This window comes from Pezoporus flaviventris, unplaced genomic scaffold, assembly GCF_033815535.1.
Source record: "Pezoporus flaviventris isolate CSIRO_AGI_PZ_B2104156 unplaced genomic scaffold, CSIRO_AGI_Pfla_v1 ptg000132l, whole genome shotgun sequence".
NCBI classification, from domain to species: Eukaryota; Metazoa; Chordata; class Aves; order Psittaciformes; family Psittacidae; genus Pezoporus; species Pezoporus flaviventris.
The window spans coordinates 1,577,895-1,599,795 of NW_026892680.1; the positions used below are offsets into that span (position 1 = coordinate 1,577,895).

Here is a 21,901-nt window from a genome sequence, read left to right on the forward strand (position 1 = left end):
CTTTCTTGTTGATGTTTCAAGAGACTCTCAGGGTACTGAAAATGAATCCTGTATTTTAGCTGCTGGAATGCCAGTGAGAGTGCTCTGCTGCCATCAGGCCAGCAGCTTTCCAGGCACCAGCTGCTAACGTGCCATAGTGCTGAAGCACTAACAGCTTTGGGGAATTCAAACCCCAGGGTCAAAATAAACTGGGATTAAGATGTTAAACAAGATTTATTTCTGTTCAGCATCTCCTGCTTCTCAGGAAATCCTACTAATTGATGACCAAGAGAAATACACACTTGTCTCTGTAGGAAGATTGTTCTTCCAGCTAATGAGAGCATGTTGTAACAGCTCCTTTTTTCACCAGGAAAACCTAATCAGGATAATAGGGTTGTTATGTTCTGTTGCTCCTGTCAAAGATGACAAAAAGGCAATTTTTTCTCTTTTCTTTCCCCTGGCAATGTGTTCATAAGGCAGGAGCCAGCCTGCTGCTGTATTAGAGTGGAAGAGAGGGAAAGGTGACCTGGGGACAGTCTGGCTCCAGTGCTGGGGAGCTGCTCTGGTAAGGAGGCTGTTAGTTTTGCAGCAGTCATTGGGAGACATGGGATTAATCACGTGAAGGAGAAATTGGAGCATTCCTGTTAATGACAGCAGAGTTAACAATTCCCTTACAGCTGTGCTGTCACAGGCTGTGGGGTTTCTCAGCTCTGCGTTACTCGTGCTCCCCTGGCCTCAGCCCATGGAGTTACCCCAGGGTTTGGGGCTGGTTTGGACTTGGTGTGTCTGATGAAGCAGTTTGCTTTGCAGGGGTAGGGGCATCAGAAACACATCCACAAAAGCCTGTGTGGATGTACATAGGGTCTGTGCAAAAGGGAGAGGGGTCAGAACAAATGGAGGGCTGAGGACATCCTCCCAGGGATGCTGGGTGACCACTGATCCCATAGAGAAGGTGAAGGTGCTGCTGGTACAGACAGGCACCCACAGTGGCTGAGTTGTGCCATGCAGCAGCCCAGGACAAAGCCAGAAGCCTGACTGCAAAACACTGCACGGAGTTTACAACGTGTATTACTGTAGCCAGCTCTTGTCCTGGTCAACAGGATGCTTCTGCCCACACTAGATCCAAGACGTAGTTCAGTCCCTGTGGCTTTAAATTTCATGTTCCGTGCTCAGCCTGACAGTAAAGGGTAATTAATTAGCACAGGGCTGGTTACATTTTAATTAAGCATTTGCTTCAGCTGTGCTTGGGGGATTGCTTGTTGTACCAGGGGGACTGTGAGTTGGGCTGAGACCACCAGCTCTGGGATGCATAAACAGCTCACAGGCGTGAGCTGGTAATGGGAACCACTTAGCTGAGATGCTGAATGGCCATAGCATTGAGTGGTACTCAAGAGATAAACATTTCATTATGTTTAGAGAGATGCAGTAAAGGACATGAGCAAGATCAAGGTAAGATACAGAGCAATAACAAGGCACAGGACAAAAATAGGATGGTAACTGTGGAGTGGCTGGAGCATAATGATGCCAGGTTTAGCAAGGTCTCTGATCAGCCCTTTATGCTCTGACAAGAGGGGAGCCTGGTGGCAGGGGCCATAACTAAAAAAACATTGCCAGTGCTTTGTTACTACTAGCTAAAGAGCAGCAATCTCTGTGGTATATGCTCCTAGGTGTCAGGTTTGAAAAGCCCTCATTGGCATTTAACTAATAGTAAAGAATGAATACTTAGCTTTAATCACGCATAGTTTTAATCCAAGCAGGAAAACGTGAATCGGTTTTGTACTAAGTCATGAGCATAAACTTCAAATGGATAAATGGGAACCAGTTAGTACAATTTATTTAGACTTCTACAGGGTCTTTGAGAAGTTCCTTCATTGGGGGCTTCTAAAGTTAGTGTTTGGTGTGGCTGAAAGGATCATAGCACCTCATCCGAGCAAAAGGCTCTAAGTAACTTCAGTGCCATCTCCTCTGACCATCTCCTGACCGTCTTTATAGCACAAACTGTTAGATTTCCCTCTCCAATCTTAGTGTGTGTTGGCGTGGGCACTTCCCCCTCTTCATCAGCCTAATCACATAATTAGCACTCCTTTGGAAAAGGAGTTGGGAAAGCACTGGGAGCATATCTGGCTGTGCAGCTCTTCTGGGGCTGGGTCAGCACGGTGGGGCAAAAGCAGAGTGAGTAAGACAGTATGAGTGAAGCAAATGTGTGGGAGGCAAACGGTGCGAAGTAGCTTTCACACGAGTAGAGCCCTGAAATGCTGCTTTTTCTGTCAGACACAATCAGGTATCTTCTCCCTGCTGCTGACTTTGGCTTAAGAGAGGAAACCAGTGAGAGGCCCCTCTCTAGAAGCATGTGAGACCTGAGGTGAGTGATCGAGGAAGGCTCAGAGGGGACCTTATCGCCCTCTACAGCTGCCTGACAGGAGGATGGAGTGAGATGGTGTCAGTCTGCTAAGGCAGAGAAGGGAAGAGCAGCAGGAATCTCAACAGCCTGTAGGAGACTGAGGTTAGTGTTTTCCCAGTATTGTATTTTACAAAAGTTCTTGAAACACAGAAAACCCGTTCAGTAGATAGATAACAGGGCAGCATCGGTGGTCACAGTATCTGGAAAGCTGTATCCTTAAACTCCTGGCCTTACGTGGTAATTTGCTGATTTTTGGTCAAAAGACTTGGTGTCTTCAGTGAGCAGAATGCTCCCACCTTCCATTTGCAAGGGGTGAGGAGGTGCCAGGACTTTCCAACAGGGTATGGAGCATCCAGTAGATCCACTAGATCAGGTGAGGTTTAGAGCACTCGGACCCAAAGGAGTAGTCTCCTTGTGCTCCCTCCCCATCCCAGCACGTGGGCACGCTCCCGGCTGACCTGTCAAGTGCGGATCCTGTTCGTGCTGCGAGGCAGTTGTTGCAGTTTGTGCTGCTTGGCTGAGGAAGGGCTCGGGATGAGCCGTGGAGCCATCTGCTCCTCCAGCTGACAGCCGCCTGTCAAGAGCAGCTTTGCCGGGAGAGAAGCATCTCACTGTCACTAAGGAAAGGTCAAGAAAGGGGGGGCTGCGAGGTTCCTCCCTACTTCCACCATCTTTAAATCAGTCTCTTCCTTGCATGTTCTCCTGTGGCTCAGGCTCTGTGTCCTGGCCTCTGGTCAGCATCTTGGGAGCAGGGAAACGGCTGCACTGAGCGCCTCACCTCTCACATGCTCTTGGTGGGAGAAGGAGGTGCTCAGGGTTTGAGTTCCTCGCTCTTCCCTTGCTCTGTTCATCTCTCGATGCTGCCTTCTCGAGCTGAAGAGTTCAAGAAATGGTTTGCCTTGAAGCGGGCTCTGGTGAGGGTTTGCAAATGGTCTTTAGGAGGGTTTGTTAGCAACTGCTGGACAAAGGCCTCTGCTTTTCACATTTGCAAAGGATAAGAAGCTTCAAGGTCTTTAAAGGGCAGGATTTGAATTAAAGATGTTGTCAACAAGTATGAAAAATGGCCCAGCAGATAGGAAATCCAAAGAAATTTGACTAGGACGAGATCAAGATCTTGGTCCTGGAATAACCAAATGCACAATATAAAGCAGTAAAAAATGCTGCTTAACAAACGAGATCTGCAAAGCCACATCACGGTGGTATTGTGGAGCCCGGATTAAACAGGAGTCCACAGCATGATGATACTGATAAAAGGAGAGATAATTCAGAGTTCTTTACCTTCCTAGGAGTGTAATCCTCAGGACTTTTGATGTAATCCATCCCATCAACTACAAACCGTCAGGCCTTGTCTGGCCTGGAGTATCCATCTAATGTGGGACACTGCATTCAGAGCAGCTGTGGGCCAGTCAGTCCAGAGGAGCCTGGAAAACAAGAGAGGGCACTGAAAGGGGGAAATCTTACTGGAGAGAGCAGGAACATCTGCTCTTTATGGGGGACAGGGTCCACAACGAGGAAATGAAGGTTCAAAACCAGGAGGAGTATCTTACTGGAGAGGGTATGAAGGCACAGGAACCAATTGCCCAGGGAGGTGAGGTTCAGTCCCAGGGAAGGCCACTCTTAGGTGCTCACCAAGCCACTGCCCTGCTGGGTTGCCTCATCAGTGTTTCCCAAGGGAATACCAGCTCATGTCGTTGGGGAACAGGGATTTTTAGCAGAACAGCTTTTTGTTGGCCAAATGAACCAGGATTCTTCCTTTAGTGTAGAAAGCGTTTGTGCTAAATGGGCAGTAATTTCACCAATTTTATGCTCCATTATCCCATAGAGCAGAAGAAAGCGAACAAGTACCTTAAGCAGATAGACATGAGATAACAGAATGATTTATTTTGAATGCAGAATTTATGTTCATCAAGGCCTGTGCTGTCATTTCCCTTCATATGCTGAGAATTGCAGCCAAACCAAGTACCATGGCTCAGCTCTGCTTTGTGCTCATTTAATTTGTTCGTAATTAATATGTCCTACATCCTGCAAACCCAAGCAATAGCATCTGAGAGCCTTTTTTCTCTCCCTCAGTAGTCAGTAAACAGGCATCTGGCTGAGATGAGCTTGGCATTGTTTAACCAATAGACAGTTGTGTTTTATGGGATTGTGGCACACTGGGCTAAATTCCAGTCCCACTGGAAATCCCTGGTCCTGCTCCAAGGAATCCAGGATATGGACAACAGAGACGTTGGGGCCCAGTGTTTTTATTCTCCCATATGGAGACAGGCTGAGAACATTGGGGCTGTTCAGCCTGGAGAAGAGAAGCTGCGTGGAGACCTCAGAGCAGCTTCCAGTGTCTGAAGGGGGCTACAGGGATGCTGGGGAGGGACTCTTCATCAGGGACTGCAGCCATAGGACAAGGGGTGATGGGTTCAGACTGAAACAGGGCAAGTTCAGGTCAGATCTAAGGCAGAAGCTCTTCCCTGTGAGGAGGGTGCTGAGGCGCTGGCACAGGGCGCCCGGAGAAGCTGTGGCTGCCCCATCCCTGGCAGTGTTCGAGGCCAGGCTGGACACAGGGGCTTGGAGCAAGCTGCTCTAGTGGAAGGTACCCCTGCCCGGAGCAGGGATCGGAACTGGATGAGCTTTAAGGTCCAAGCCAAACCACCCTGTGATTCTATGGTTTTGGTGGGTGGATCCATCCATGCCCTGTTGACAGCTCTTCACTGGTACAGGGGATGTTGCTTTAAGCTGTTGGCTGTTCTGGCGGGTGAAGTGTGGACTGAGGTGCTCCATGCCAGGCTGTGAGACAGGAGGATACAAAGGAGCAACTCAACATCTTGTAGCTAGCCTGCTAACTGATATATTAACTACAGATACTGAGTTTCCAAAACCTGTTTCTAAGGTGGCTGCATCTGCACTTGGTATTTCTATTGCACATGCAGTCCTTGTACCTGTTTATTTGGAGAGCTGGTTGGGGTTCCTTAACAGGCAGTGCTTGATTAGGAAATGATGAAGATGCTGTGCTTCCAACTTGAGCAATTTAGGATGAAGTTGCACAAATGTCCATTGGCCTGGCTTTGGCTGGGATAGTTTTCTGCCCAGTGGCTGGTGCACTGCTGTGGTTTTGGCTCTAGTCTGAGAATAACCCTGAGAACACACGGATGGTTTAGTTGTTGCTAAGTACTGCCTGGTCTAAATCAAGGGCTTTTCAGTCTCTCCTGCCAGTGAGGAGGGTTTATACTTTATTTTGTCTGTTTGAGGTGAGCATCCCCTTATAACCTATACTTCCCAAACAACCTTTCCAAATCCTTTTCCCTGGAGCACTTTACCAGGATCTCACTGGCAAAGTTGTTCTTCTGTTGGAGACAGGAGTTATCTCTTCTCCTTATAGAGTGCATCGTTATACTTGCTGTCCAGGCCAGTAATGTGCATTAATAGAGCAAGAGGCTCCTTCTCCCAGCGGCGTGGGGATAAGGAGCCGGAGCTGCCTCAGTCTCCCTGCTGCTGCTTCCCACGCTTCCCCAAGTGACAGAAACCTTTCATTACAAGGAACGCTGGATTCCAAAGCTTCCTGTTTGCATTCAGAGCCATTAATGAACCTATCCTGGTATTGGCAATGGAAATGGAAATCATCCCTTTCTCCAGAGGAAGGCCAAGGGAGAGGCAGGGATGTTTTGGATGTGCCACAGCTCCTCGTGCTTTCTGGGGTTCATGACTTTGGAGTGTGAACGTGGTGCTGGTTCCTTGCCAGCTAACTATTCTGTATGTTACAGGAACATATTTCTGTGAGGGCAGATGGTGTTCGCTTGATAGTCAGAATAATACATGAACAGCAGAGGAGATGTGGGTTGATTAAATAATTAGCATACTGTGACATTCTATTGCTTCACTGTAACTTAAAGCTGGGTCAAAATACGGGGCTGGATTACACCTCCCTCCCTCCCTCCTTCCTTTCTGTCTTCTGGTTGCTTTTATGTTCACTCCAAAGGGAAGTTCGAACGGGAATTCAATCCTCTCGGCCTGGCATGTTCTAGAATAAAAGTCATAATAGAAAGGAAATGAAATTTTGCTAAATGAATTGAAGTTGCCAGGCAACCCCTCGCACCCAGTGTAGCATCTACTCAAGCAGTTATTGCTGACTGCATGGCACGCATCAGGGTTGAGACCAAAACAGATGATCTCAGGAAGCCAGGGCAATGAGGACTAGCAGGACTGCAGGCTGGTTTTCGGTCACTGTGGCCATCTGAATAGCTCTTTGCCTTCGCAGCTTGTTTATGTGTCCACCAGCAACGTAATCAGTTCATCATATCGATTCCACTGCTTCCTGTCCCCCTGCTCTTGTGTTTTTCAATAACAGTAATTCCAGGCAGTTTGCTGTCAACCGAGGGAGAAACAGAGAAAACATGCTTCTCTCAGCAAGGATATCATTGTTCACTAACCAAATACAACCCAGCGGATTACTCATCCTCCTCTCCAAGACCTGTTATCTATTCTGGGGTTTAGGGGACTTTCTGGGAATAAAACCAAGAGAGTTGTCCCACTTAGAAATCATTATCTTGTAAAGCATCGGCGCTGATTAGAAAAAGAGCGTTGGCTGCTAGGTAAACACTGGCCAGGGTGTAGGGGAGAAGTTGCCATGGTACCTCGCAGGCTCAGTGTCTGAGGCTTCAGATGTGTTGTACCTCACTAGGAATGCAAAGGAAAGACATGAGAGAAGTTACCTGCTACTCTGTGTTAGTGCTCTCTCCAGTGCAGTCTTCCGGATGTCCCCAGTGCTGCCGCTCTAGTGTCTTACAGTGTCCAGGAAGAGTCCCACAAAGCTGGTAAATCCCATTTTCTTGTTTCGATATGAAATGAATGCTTCCCTGCTGCTGGCACTGCTGAAGGTGAGGATTGGAAGTTTATGTTTGGGAGCAGTCACGGCAAAATTGACGGGGGGAGGCAGCTCCTGGCCTCTGCTAAGGTAGCTGATGCTGGGAAGGAGGAGCAGTGATGCTTCTGGAGCAGCTCGAGAGGATGCATGTTCTCCCTGCTGCATTTGTCTAAAGCTAAAAGGGTGCTGAGGCGCTGGCACAGGGTGCCCAGAGAAGCTGTGGCTGCCCCATCCCTGGCAGTGTTCAAGGCCAGGTTAGACACAGGGGCTTGGAGCAACCTGCTCTAGTGGAAGGTGTCCCTGGCCTGGGACAGGGTTTGGAGCTGGAGGATCTTAAGGCCCATTTCAACCCAAACCGTTCTATACTTCTGTGATTTCAGAACTGGACCAGCTGAGTTACAGGATTCATTTTCTCCCTAGTGTAATGGAAGGAAGAAGTCAAACTGCATTCAGAATCCTCAGCAAGAACAGATACATCTTTTCATCTAGTTACTAACATCTACAGCTGTCATCAGAGGGGTTGTTTGAAAATACAGCAAGTTCTTCTTCCTTCTTGACCTCTGGAAGGCCCGAAAGTGCCAAGTATAAAGCATTCACTAGCTAGAAAACATTAAGAGAAACGGTCAGGTTCATACCAGGGTGCTTATTTGCAGATAGTGAAGAGGACAAGCTGTGAGTAAAAAGCAGATGATTTGTAAGAGTGCAGTTGGAAAAGTACGTTTATGGCACTAAGCTGTGATTCTGAAGGTCTGGGAGGGCTGTGGGTACTCAAATGCAGTTGAAAGTCAGTGGGAGCAGTGGCATGATCAGCATGCTACTGCAGCTGGGGATGCTCATTGCAGTTTGCATCAAAACCCTAACCAAGCAGACAGAATCACCTGCACAACGTTCTGACCAAGCTCCAGATGTAACTGACTCTGTGCCCTCATTCTCTTCATTTTGCTTCATCACTAACTACGTTCTTATAACCAAAGTGAGGGGTCATCACGTTAGTGGGATGTGAGGGTGGGTTAGGACTGAACGTCAGCACTTGGTTTGAGGGACCCCTGAGACATGCAGTAAAGCAGTTACTATATGTTATTCATACGTGTGGATCGCAGTCCACATAGGTAAAATGGCAGTGGCACAGAGGGGTTTGATCATGCACCACGTGTCATTCAGTAAACTTTGTCAGTTACGCTCCTTTAACCTGAAGGATTTAATCTGAGGAGAGACTCAAAGGGTGAGATTGATTAAAAAGCTCACAAAGAGACCATCACTGATACATCCCTAGTGATTCATGTCTGGTCTCCATTTTCTTCTGACTACTGATCTAGTAAACCTGATCTTGAGATTATTTCCCAGTGGCAAAAGTCCTGATTCAAAGAACCCATAAACCACCCCCTACCCGAGCTCACCCCTTTGCCTTATGACAAAAGCATCTTTTTGAGGCTTTTATGCCTCTTTCTCATGCTTCACACCAATTATAGTGAAAAAGAGTTTATTCTCCTTTATTATATCTGCATATAGTTTGGTTTTCCCCATTAGTGGCTGTTCAGCCACTGCAAGAGTTCCTTGTTTGATAACCTCTTTCTTCTTTCCATTAGCTGTTTGAATTCTGAAGCAGAGGTTGCTACCAGCTCTACCAGCAGTACCAATAAAACCTGCTAAAAACCCCAAGAGAATGTTTAAGGTTGCGTTCTGGATCTTAGCATCCATCTTCTGATGCTTTACTGAGAAGGTAAAAGATGTGCAGGAAGCATATGGCTGATGTACTGCTCTGCAAGATGCTGTGACTAGAAGTGCTGAAACACGAGACGCTGACTCAAAGGTGAATTTATATCTACCCCATTATATTTGCTTGGGTTGGTTCCAAATGATGGTGGAATGAATTTGAAAAGCTGCTTCTTCTATCTGCAGGAAAGCACAAAAGCATCCAAACCCCATCTTCAACTTCTTGCCTTCCTTTGGCGTTGCCAAATACTCATTTTCTCCACTTAGAAATAGGAAATTTCCTGGTGCTTTAATTTGTGCAGCACAGAACTCTTGCTATGCAGGGAAATACTCAGCTTCCTCTCTGAACTTGCCCATGGCTTTCATGAGAAGAGGAGCAGTCTGATTGCCCCTGTGCTCCCATCCTGCTGGACACCCCACTGGATAGCTATGGGAAGCTTCCAAATATAAACCTAACGCTCCCTAGCTGTTTGCCAGCAGTGGGCAGGTCTAGACTCCCTGAATAATTCAGAGAGGTTCTAAGTTACTCTCGTTGCAAATGGCCTTGAAAAGGAAAACAAGTGGTTGGTTTGGTGGGGCCCCAAAATGTCCCAGCTGCGTCCCTGAACGTGTCTCCCTTCCCTTCCTCTCTGATAGCAGGGGAACACAAGGCTTCCTTTGCACGTTTCTGCTCAATTTTGTGTTCTGTTAGCAAGGAGAGGTTTATTTCAGTCTACCAGAGGAGATCACTGATGCCCAGAGGAAGGGCACTCTCCTTTGAGGCTGTACTGGATTTATTGCATTAACCCTGTTTTCCTCTGGAAAACTTGCTTGAAGAAAGCCAGCAGCAGGTCAGGTCCCTCGTCACAGCTGTACTTGGGGTTTGCATTGCTCTGTCAAGCCTTTAGCCCTCCCATTTTCTGTTTGTGCGTTTAATTGCTCATGTGCTACACATGCAGTTTTGGACGTACAAATTGAGTTTAAAATGTCCAAGCCGGGTGTAATGATGAGATTATTACTGATACCATCAGTGCGGTCTTACTCAGTGTTGTACATTTATTGTCTGCAAGCAGGAAGCCCTTTTCCTACAGGAGCCTGAGGATTCATTTGGGGTTTTTAGACCCTGCGCGTGTGAGCTTGATACAAACGCTGTGCTGGTGCCAAACTGCTGCTTGTACTTGCAGAATGCGATTGAAGGAGACCCACTGAGGTTTTAGGGGTTGGCACCGTCTGAAGTGAAATTGTAGGTCAATCATATACTGCACCTATTTCACGGCAGCAGCTTCAAAATGAAGTAGATAGATAGCAGTAAAAGCTTTCAGTTAATAAATCCCCATCAATCAAACAAGTTGGCCTTGGTTTAGTTCTCGTCATGGTAATGAGTTATAAAAATTACTAATGACCAATCCTCTTGATTTTCGAACAGCTGAGAGAGCAAACACGGCTCCTGCATGAACGCCTCCCCTCCAAAACACCTGCAGCTTCCTGTGTTCTGCATGTTTGAAAACAACCAGGCTTCCCATCTCAGAGCAGGCTGATTCCCAAAGCATGGATTTCAACCACTAGTACCTGAAGGTGATGGAAAAAGCCCTCCATGTATGGGCAGGTTAGTGCGATACGAGTCTTTGGAAACAGGTATATTTGCAGGATGCTTTGGGATATTGAAAACTGATCCAGGTTTTTAAGACAATTGTCCCCCCAAACCAGTACTGGCTTATTATTTATGACTTGTTTATTTTTTGCTCTCTGCAAAGTATTTACTGAGGAGCTTTTCAGCCTGGGAGCGTTCTGTCATTAATGTTATCCTCAATGATAAGCTGTCACGAGGTACTGGAGTGAAAGACAACATAATAAACAGCCTGTGGCATGTGCTGGAGCACAGCCATCCGTTAATGGCTCCACATATGCAAACACCTTCAGTAACACTGGTGGTTTTATTACCTGGGAGGGGAGGGCAGGCACAAATGCTGATACAGATGTAAAGAAACAGGAAGCTAAGTGTCGTTAGTCACCAGTTCTTTCATAGGATAAAGCAGCAGTTTACTGGAGCCAACATCTCCTCAGGATCTCCCCTCCACTCATTCTTTAATTGATCAGTTCTCTCTATGTTTTTAATATGTAACTTGGATTAAGAACTCTAGGATAAGATGAAAAGGGGGAAAGTTGCGAGGAAAGAGAGGAATTTAGAGTGAAAAATCCTTATCTTGTGCATAAAGGGTATGATGCAGCTCTGGAGGAACGCATTCTCCGGTTTTCTGGTTTGTGCTTTAGGCTTCATGAGCTGCATGGTGTTTGGAGGCAGTGCATAATTGATAAGGTATAACAGTGACTCGATACATTTCTGGCACCCTTTGCATGCGGTTGGTAACTGAGCTAAAGTGTTTAGCCAAGAGGTGACAAGAGAATTAGTACCTGTCACCCTGAGCCCCACAAAGGCTGGCAATTACATTTCCGAATCTTATTTCCGCACGTCTGGGGAAGACTCAATCACTCCGAGCAGCACGCACACGAAAGAGCTTTCCAAAGAGACCTGTATATAAGTCCATCAAGCAATACCGTCTGCTCAAGCAGAAGATCAATTTCTAATTCAATACAAAGGCTTTATCTTAGATAAATACTTCAATTGCAATCATCCCAGCGCCTGGGAATGATCGGTGGCCTCTGGGAATCACACTGACCCTTTGGTTCCCTGTATTAAAAAGCGGCTTAAACCTGGGACAGTGCTTGCAACGAGTAACATGAAAGAAAGCTTTTTATACCAAAGTGTAGAGGAGGGTCAGATTCAGGGTTGAACGACTGCATTACCCGGGGGGAACTGTAGGGATCCTTTTGGTTATTTGGTGCAATTTAATTACAAGGCAGGCTGTGTAGAATAACATAGCAGAGCCTATCTTTTTTAACAACAAAATAGAAGTGGGCTTAAGATGTTTTCTGGGGGAGCTGTGTGTTGCAGGCTCTTTGCCATAGACCTGTGCTTAGCTCAGGAGGCCATATGCCTCCTGGAAGACAGAGAGCAGTGCTGCTTTTGGGGGGGATCCTCCTTTCATTTGCAAGAGTTGTCTTGTGTCTTGGCAGTGGCATTCTCTGTGGTACCCATCGAATGTGCTTCTCTGGCTTGTGTCTTCCTTTTGGAGTCTAAAGACAACATGAAGAGTGGAAATGAGAGGAGTAAATGGGAGTGGGGCTGGAAGTGGACACCTAGGCGTTAACAGCAGGAAAATGATGCACGTGAAGGACAAGTTAGGTTGAGGGAAGCCTTTGTTCCTGTCTCCAGAACAGTTTTCAGTGGCCATGGGGATAGGGAGAGGGCACCACTTCTGCCTGGGAATTCGAGAGTCTTGAAAAGGTTTGTGGGTGTATCTGGTGAAGCGAAGCTTAAGAGCATCAGTTTAAGTATGGCACAGCTTACTTGTGGTGTATGGAAATCTTTCTGACACATTACAGACACCGTCAACTTGTGTAGCAGAGTTAGCAATAAGAAGTTCATTATGGAAGTCCTGTTAGAAATGCTGCATGTTTTATTGTGGCTGTAGCCTTTGAGAGCACCAGCATTTTACTGGCAGCTTTCCATTAGGAAAATATTTACAATCTTAATTCTAATGCGATTAAGTGCTCTGCTTGGGAATTTTTATGGTCACTAATTAGGTTAATACTGATCATTAGCACACAAATATAATTAATTTCCCATAGTATTAAAATTAATCACATGCTTAAAGCTAGATTAAACCAGCCAACAGTGAGAAGGAACAATGGCCTGGTTTCTGATTTCACTGCCTCAAGGCTTCCCAAATAAAACCTTCACTTACATTACAGGGGTGGGCCACCTGTGTTTCAGTAACTATCCATCAGTAACAAACTAATTAGAGTGTAACGAAGAACCAGGATTTACAGTCCACAAGTTGTGAGGGAATTAGTTAATCTTTTGGGGGGATACAGGGAGAATTTGATTCAGCTTCTATGCTCTTGCTGCTTCTTTGCTGAACAGAGCTAAGCAAGGGAGTCTGAAGAGCAAATTCCTCCCCCCCCCCCCCCACCTGTGAAAAGATTATTCCAAAGAGGTCCTCTGGGTCTGTTTGCTTCCCCATGCCATTGGAGGGATAATAGCTATCAGGCCAAAGAGGATCAGCAAAGCTAAATATTTTTGCTTTAGGACAGTTTCTATCCTGATGCTTGCTGATCCTTCAGCTTATTAAGACTGGGAAAAGAGGCAAGAACTCAAAAGCCACAGCTTCCCTGGGTCTTCTCCCCTAGGAACCCACCCGAGAAAAGCTTTAGAGACCCTTCTTTGTATGTAAGCCTCTCCATGTGATTCTTTCCATTGGAGGTGCTGGAATCACTCCCTGGATTTAACAGAAAATGTAATTAGGGTTAACCTGAATTTAAATAATTGCTCAACTATTAAATAGCTATTAGCGTGCCCTATCATTTGCTATAAGACAAATGCAAATGTATGTCACTGCATCAGGCCAGGAGAACACAGACGCGGAGCTGATAATTGTTACTGTAGTTCCTCACCAGTGAGACCCGAGAGGTTTTTGTCCTTATATTACAAGCCCCTGTGTTTGTGGTAGTTTACTGCTGCTACTGGAGAGGCCAGGGTGGGTGTTGGCACAAATATAAAGGCATATTCAGTCTGCGTTTGCAGAACAGATTTACTTTCAGTGATGCAAAGTGGAATATGCCCAGAATCAAAGCTCTGAACATTTTCACATCGTTCTATAGTAACGATCCCATCCTGCTCCTATTAAAGATTCAACATTTTAATGAGCACTGAATGAACAAGAGCTTTTATCCTGGGCTCCAGAAGTGCACCACGGCCTGTAAGAATGCATGTCATTAAGAATAACTGCAATTAAATGTAGCATCATGTAAGTCTTTTGCAAATGGGCTGCTTGTGTAAGTACTTGGAAGTTCTAAGTTTGTTAACTTTGACCTCCCAAGGCTGTAAAAGGGCCCCTTATGCCAGGCATTGAAATTAACTGTAGAAAACTATAGAGCAGCTGAGTCAAAAGAAAGCAGTACCTAATGACGTAGTGAAATTCAGGAGGTAGGTCTAATCCAGGAGTATTTTTACATGGAGCAGGCCTTGGTTTCTGAGCACTGTCACCATATATCGAGAGTATGGTTTGATCTTTTTAAAATCACGTTGCTTTGAGGGCAGATGAAATTTCTTTTCTTGTCATTTATTCCCTCGGTGTCAAAGCAGGAACTGCAAACACTGGGCTAAAAGAAAAGTTATTTCATTTCCCTGCAGCTTCTGTAAATGCATTTGTGTCCTTTCTTGAACCTCTTTTCCGTAGCTCCTCAGAGCCAGTCCCTTCCATGAACAGCAGCTCACTGCTCTGAACTCTTCTGCCTACTACGGCAACAGGGCCTTAAAACAGAGTGGGAAGACTCTGGTACCTCCAGGCTGCCTGGTAGCAAATAAACGGAGTATTTCTCTCCATTCAGATCAACAGATTCTGTTCTCGCAGCTTAATTCTGTTCACCGCCCCGAGGAGCAAGGAGGGTGTTTAGCAGAGGCATCGTGTGTTGGTGATCAAACCACCCCCGATCCCTCCCCGGGTTGCATAAGTACTGCATGCACACAGCTGCAGCCTGCCGCGCGCAGGAGCTTCAGCAGCAGCAGCAGCAGCTTCCCTTCCCCGAGGGGGGATTTTGCCGGTGGAACAGCACTGGTACGGATTCAGCAGCCGCACGCCTCCTCTCGCTTCCCACGCACCCTTTTGTACGGTCGCCATGGAGCAGCGGGGCAGCGCCGCTTCGCAGGTCGCAGCCCGGTTAGCCTCTGCTGAGCACGCTTCCGAAGCGGCGTTCTCTCCCCGCCCGGAGACAGGCAGAACCTATTTCTTCGAGCAAAATGCAAGCCAGGTGGAGTAACGCGTCTGAAAGCTTCAAACTCAGATCCTTCGATTTTTCTTTTTTGGCTTTAGGATCGTAATTTATGCACATAGGAAAGGGAAATGGGGCTTTTTTTCTTTCTCTCCCGGTCTTTTTCCTCCCCAAAGCATCACAAAAACCCTTCATCTTTTCCAATAATATTTTTAAAAGGGGGATGGGGGGGGGGGGGGGGGGTGTTAACCCATGAAAAACCGTTCCAGCAATTTTATAACAAATCATGAGCTAATTTTTCCCCTTATCAGCTGTATAAGGACTATCTGCTTAAAAACTGTTGATTTGTCTAACGCAGCATGAGCAACGTGTGGTAGAGCTGGCAACAAAATCACAGCTCTGCAGTGCCTGCCTAGTTCTTCACTGAGAAAACTATTCTTTCTCTCCCTTCAGCTCCTCACCTATTAGAGTACACATCTTGCAGTCCTTCAAATAAAGGACATGAGTTTTACAGAGCAGGCGTGGTCCTGACTTAAGAACCCTGTTTAGGCTGTGCTCTGAATCAGAGAAAACTCCAGTGAAAACAAGCACATACTGGGAAAGCAAAGATCCATTCCCCACGTGTTTTGGTGCTTTTGATTCCCACAGATCAATAAACTTTTCCAATATAAACTTTTCCAAAATAAACTTTGCCTGTTTAGTGAAAGGCACTGACAGTTTCAAAGCAGACTTCCAGGCTGTGCTGCTCCTGTGCAAGGGGTGGTTCACTGCAGCTTCCGCAGGGGACCATAAAGGTCTGTTGGATTTAGATTTTGACTTGTTGCATCTCCCTGTACTGAACCAGGGAAGTAACAGAGCCAGTAGACAGGGGAGAGGTAAGTGGTCATAGATTACCACTGTTGAAAGAGGCTTTTCCTGTAAGCTCACTCTCCCAAACAGTAAAAAACCTTGTCTGAACTTTGCAAAATGAGACCAAGGATGGAAAACACTGGGCAGATGTTTTACATGTGGCAAACCTATAGGCAATCAGAAACAAAATACGATATGTCAAGTTGGGCAACCAAACCCATGGAGCCTTAAAAGGCTCACCCCAACAGACAGAAAAGCTCTGTGGTCATTCTCAAGCAGCGCTGACAGATGCTCGCTTTTCCCAAAGCAGGAAGTTTCAGAGGGTTGGCATTTCACTTTGATGTTGTGGCTCAGACCAGCTTTCTATCCATTTTTTATCCATGTCTCCCTGGGGTCACTCTGCCCCCTGCACATCAGCACGTAATTGCGTACCTTCTGTTCAGTCACCTGTTTCAGGCTCATGCAGGACACAGAGCAGGATGTCATCTTTAAAAACAAATGTCTGGTCATTAACTGGGAATGATGCTCACTTTGCTGCTCTGACTGGTCTGATGCAGTTGGGACATGGTGCCATGACCAAGCACAGACTTCTAGAAGACTGATAGGTTTTGTGGCAAAACCTGTGAGTGGGGCTTGCACAGCATGCGTCTTACTTTGCATAAAGCTGGATTATCTCTCCTCCTCTGGCCTTAATCATACCACGTGGGCACGGAACTCTGATAAAATTCCCCAGCATAAATACCTGCAGACGGGCTGTAGTTCAGTTAAGGACTTTCAATTCTTGAACCTGTAAATCTCTCCCCAAAAGTATGGAAACTGAGACAGAGACATCCAATGACTTGGTCACGGTAGTACAGCGGGTTGGTGGCAGCAGTGGGGATACCGAGTTATGATTCCAACCTTGTGCACTAGATCCCAGTTGTCTGGTTTCTATCATTGTATTTTCTGAAAGGTGGTTTTGGTTTTTTACGTTTGTGGGGGTTTTGTAGGGGTTTTAGATCAGATGCTTGTAAATGAAGTTGCTGGCTTAATCAGAAATGTATTTATCACCGCCTCTGGCTCACAACCAAGCATACTGTTATTTTTGCAACAGGACAGCATGTTCTTCTCATCCTGAGGAAAAGTTAATTATGAGTGGCAGGAGAGTTATGTCGTGATTTTGTTGTGACCAGTTGGCCCCTATTATGTCGTTTTTGCAGCAGGCAATTAGTTTTCTGTCATTTGGACTAAAAGCATTTACTCCAGTGAGCTGCAGTTTTAGTATGCTGGTAAGAAGCAGCAGGGTAGATTTATAAAGCTGGTGATCAATGGGAAGAAATAATCCTAATGGGCATGTTTTAAACCTAAGGAAGGATAAAAAGGCAGAAAAACCACCGAACCCCACTGCTTACGCTTCAGTAATAATCAGGTGCCGAAGCTACATGGTATTTACATATATACATATGTATATATGTAAATACACAGTATTTACATGTATATATATACATAGCAAGAACACTCTGTGATCTATAGCCCATCACGTTGTTAGAATGTAAGCTCTAAGCTCTGTTTGCTGCGCTATCATGGTAGCAGAAAGCTCCCACTTGGATACTGGCTTCCTAGACTTAGATTGCCTTGCCTGAGAGAGCTGTGCTCTGTGCCAAGGAAAAGGTCGAGTAGCACTAGTCGTTCGCATGGAGTAAACGCTGGTGCTGGTCTGCTAGGCTGAGTATGCTGGGTTTCCACTTGTCTGAGGGCAGTGTTAACATATAGCTGAGTGGCAGAGTGTTTCCGTGCAGCATCAGGCCCCGTATGTTATCTCCTCTCACAGTTTGTGTATTAATTCATTTACCATAAGTCTGTGAATTTGTGCAAGTTCATTAATTCGGTTTGCATATTAATTCACAGCTCATCAATTGTGAATCTTACCAACTTTAGTAGCTAAATGAGTGAGTACTTGTTTCTGTTTCAAACCATAGAGATGTAACAGGAATCCCAGTGCACTTTCCATAGAAAAAACTACTAACCCAGGGGAACTCAGCCACCAGAGGAACATTGCTGAAGATGAGATCTGTTTGAAAATAACTCCCCTAATGGCTTGTGGAAGCAGCTTTTCCATGGAGAGAATGAACAAAGCTGAACTGTTTTACAGTGGTGTCATCTTCCATGTTATGAATTGCCTGGTATCAGTGTCACTGTATTATCCATACCATGAAATGCATCCTAGAGATGTGCCTTGCGTTTAATTCGCGTAAGAAAAATCTGCTCCATTGGATTTTCGTGGCTGGGCAAAGTGACCTTAGTACATCTAGGCCACCTAGTACATTTATCTTTAGGGATACAGAGCCCTGCTTCAGGGAACACTGCTCCTTAGGCCCATAAGAAGCTTTTAAGCCACCTATCACACCTAAGTTCTAGTGCCCTGGGTGGTACAGAAAACCCAGTACCGGGTCCCTGTACGCTGCATAGTTCCCAGCACTTTCCCAGCAGACCTTTCACCCTTAGCTATCTCTTTGTACCACTGTAACATGCCCGATGGCATGCAGTGTATCAGTAAATGCTATGAAATGCACTCTGATGGACTGCATGTTGCTCTTATATGAGACATTCTGAATAGGAAAAGGTCATGTACACAACAATAGCGGCTTAGGACCACAGAGGCATTTCATGAGACCAAAACAGAAACCAGGGTCATGCACGGTGTGGAGATACTCGGGCTCTGCTGGCTGACCCCAGAGCCACAGCATGTCCCCGGTCCTGTTCCATTGAGCAAGGTGGTTACAGCTTCTATATCACCATTATTTATGTGAAATGAAGGAAACCTCATTTCCTCATCTTGCAGCAGTATTGTGGGGATCAGTGCAATGGAGGTGTAACCAAAGGAACTTGGACTAAAATATCCTATTATGCAAAAAATGATGAATCTCATTAAATAATTTAAAGGAGGGCCAGACCCTGCCCTAAACTATAGGGGTTTAATTCCAGTAGAGTACTTCTCTCTTTTGGAGAGCCACACAGTCTGCAGTTAGAAGGGTATCAAAGACAAGGCTTGGAAGCAGGTTCACATGAAATGCAGGGCCAAAGACTGACCTACCAAGGGCACTAAGTGTGTGTGGAGGAGCAGGAACGGAGGACACAAATGATAACCAGCAGCAAGGCCCAGTGACTTTGGGAGAACTGGCAAAGAAAATAGTGCTGCAGAAATACAGCTTTCACTTGGACCCCCTCTTGGACTGAAAACGATTTTGGGAGCCAGCAAGACTTGCCAAGGCAAAGTAATTGCAGATTGAGATCAGTAGTGGAGAGGTTCGAGATGCAGGGTAAGATGTAGCTGGAAAGAATGAAAAGTTTCATACTGAAAAGGGACAAAGAAGGCAGAAATTTAGGAAGCACCATTTTAGACAGCTGTGCCTCACAGTTTTAACAGTATTGTAATAAAAACAAGCTTGGAACTGTAACTTGGGTTTTTAGGATATTTGGATTTTTTTTTTAGTTTCACAGATTTGTGGGTATTTCTCATGTTTCCTTTGAGTTTTCCATTGCATTTGTTTCCCAAAGTTACTTGTGTATCTATCCCTCTCAGAAAGTATGTGGGTACTCGATGGGCATGTCATGCATCTGAAGTGAAACACTGTTTTATTTCACTTATGTCCACTGTAAGCTGTTTGAAAAGCAGGCAAATCATGGTATGTCTTTTTGTGGAAGACGTTTAGACGGCCAAAGTGCATTTATGCCAAAGTCAAACTCCCATCGAGCAGAAGGAAAGGTTTTAAAGCAATATGGCTAATGCATTGCTGCCCGTGTTTCCACACATTACAAACACACCTCATCCATTCCCCTACCAAACCAGTCCTGCTCTAGTGTTACTATGCCCTGGCAGCTCTGCCTGGTGCCAGCATCCCTGGGGGCATCATGTTTACTTACCTACTGTTCTAGGGTTGGAGCCATGTCTCTATGGAAATCCTCCTCAGTTTAATGTAAGTTTGCAGTATTTGGATTCCTTATTACCATGGGGGATCAGTAGGAGCAGAGGGTAATTCAGGCTGGAAGGGAATCAAGGAGGTCTGACTAGAATATGTATGGCCTTGGTTCTTCTAATGGAAGAGGCTGGGTCTTGGGAAAGGAAAAAGCAGGCTAGTTTCATGGCTCTTAAGAGGCTTGGTTTACATCCTTCGGTTGCAAACTAACCTCAGACTAGTTGTTACTGCGAGGCTCTTTTCTCATTTGTGCCTGTGTGAAGGCAGAAATGGGTATTTGCATTTCAGAAAACGCTGCTAAGTAACAGCCAGGCTGGAAACGGGGGTAATCTTCAAAATCCCCTGCTTCAGGTAGCAAATCCAAAATGGTTTTAATGAACTCATTCTGTAGCTTTTCATTAATTACCTCAAAAGATGTAGATAAAGCCTGAGTACTGCATGCAAATAATGCTTGAATTCTGTGATTCTACAGCTCTGCTCTTCTGTGGGATTCTTAATCTTGCTGTAATTGTATAAAGGAGTCATCTTTCAAAGAAGCAGGGCTGTGCTTCCCGTTTACATATAATGTGGGTTAGTTGGGTTGTTTTTTCTTTCACAGAAGGAACTCTTTGAATAGGCAATAAAATGTTAATCAAAACCATGTATTTAAACAGGTTCCTGCATTCAACAGTGATTTTAACAATTCTGCCTTTTTTTTCCCTAGGTTCAGTAGTGTCATTAATGCATCAGCAGAATATTTGTGGTGCTATCAGAACAAATTACATGTTCTGGTAGATATTTTAAAAGTAAGAACGGAACATATGGTCAGAAAGAGCATTAAGAACAGCTCTGCTAAGTCCAAAAATCAGAGTAGATCATATGGTGCTGCATACCTTTGGAGTATTTGCGGTAATTACAAGGCATGCTAAACCTTTTCCCAGTAAAAAGAAGCACGAAATTAGATGGATGCAGCCTTTGGAACCCTTGTTACTTTCGAAACAATTTTTACAATACTGCTCCTAGGGACTAAATCCAATGGGAAAGTGCTGAGTGCTCCACAGGCTTGAGCTCTCGGCTGTGCGGGAGCATACACAAAATAAGCCACTGCAATTAGAGCGAAATGAAACACAGATTATATATACTCTGCACAAGCCTCCCAGTAGGAACGGTTAAGGATAGCCATTCATTCCAGAGAGAGACCCTAAGAGGTCTGGCTGTGGCTACAGCCTTATCCAGTTGCTAAGGGGACAGTGTTTGTCAAGCACTCTCTTTTGTGACTAGAGACTGTCTGCCTTCTCTACCGAGACCAGTTTCTCCTCCTTTACATGCAGAGCAGCTATACAAAAGTACTCTGTGCAATCCCGATGTGACAGCTTCAAGCTCACCAGGTTACAGGTGGGAGGGCAGAGAAACAAAAGCAGAGGATCAGAGAGAGCACTAAGGGCAATTAGAGGGAGATGAAGAGTGCGAGCAAAGGAAGCTGTTTCATGGCAACGGGAATGACTTTGTCAAGGTTAGCCAAGAGCAGCGGCTGGGGGTAGATTTGGCCAGGGCTAGTCAATAAAACAGGCCTGGCACACACGCTGTATGTAACTAACACCGTAAACCACTGTGCAGATCAGTTGTCATTTCCCTTTCCTCGGGAGGACTTTTAACTCCCTGTGCTACTGCCACTGCCTATGCGTGTACTGCTTTTATGAGCTACCTGGGCCTCAGAGAGGTGAATCTCTCCTTCCCACTCGCGTATCCTCAGGGCCAGCTGGTGAGAAATCTGCTTTAGCACTCTGACAGGAAAACCTTTGTACTGTTCGAGCAGTTTGAGATTGAAATGTTTTAGTAACCAATGCTGTGTATGCTACATATGCAGCTCGGTCTCCATTCAAGCCATTTGCAGCCTCTCATCTCTGTCAGATCAGGGCGTGAGAGCAAGGTCATTATTTTTGTGCTGGCATGAACCAGACCCGTAGGCTCTGTTAGCATCCTGGATGCTGTTCTTTCTAAAAATAGCCCTCCAGGAGAGCTGGGTCGTATCCTCCCATCGCCTTTTAATATTTTAAGTATGAATAACGGAGATTGGATTTGGTTTTGTTCCATTTTATTACTTTTGATAGCTTTTTGATGGAGATTTGTTCCATTAAAAAAATAGGCATGGCTTTCTGGACGGCCGTTTCTTCATACAACGTATTTGCCTGTTTCCATCTCATTATTACATGCTATGGTTTCTCTAATTAGAAGTCCATGTAACTGTTCTGTAGGAAACTACAGTAATTCCAATCCGCTTGTATGGTGGGAGGCTCCCGTGTGATACCTGTCCTTGGAAAAGCAAGGGGGGTTTTGTTGTTCATTTTTATGTTGTTGTTT

The 21,901-nt window shown here is 45.5% G+C and overlaps 1 long non-coding RNA gene across 2 annotated transcripts; it reads left to right on the forward strand.

Annotated features, from left to right (window-relative positions):
* The first annotated feature begins 533 nt into the window (after positions 1 to 533).
* LOC133282670 (uncharacterized) lies at positions 534 to 10,430 on the forward strand. Of its 2 annotated transcripts, XR_009747689.1 has the most exons (4): positions 534 to 1,428; positions 2,251 to 2,341; positions 8,864 to 9,042; positions 9,269 to 10,430. It is a non-coding gene; the product is annotated as an uncharacterized LOC133282670 (long non-coding RNA). The 2 variants fall into 2 exon arrangements; XR_009747688.1 differs by having other exon boundaries at positions 8,864 to 10,430.
* The last annotated feature ends 11,471 nt before the right edge of the window (positions 10,431 to 21,901 follow it).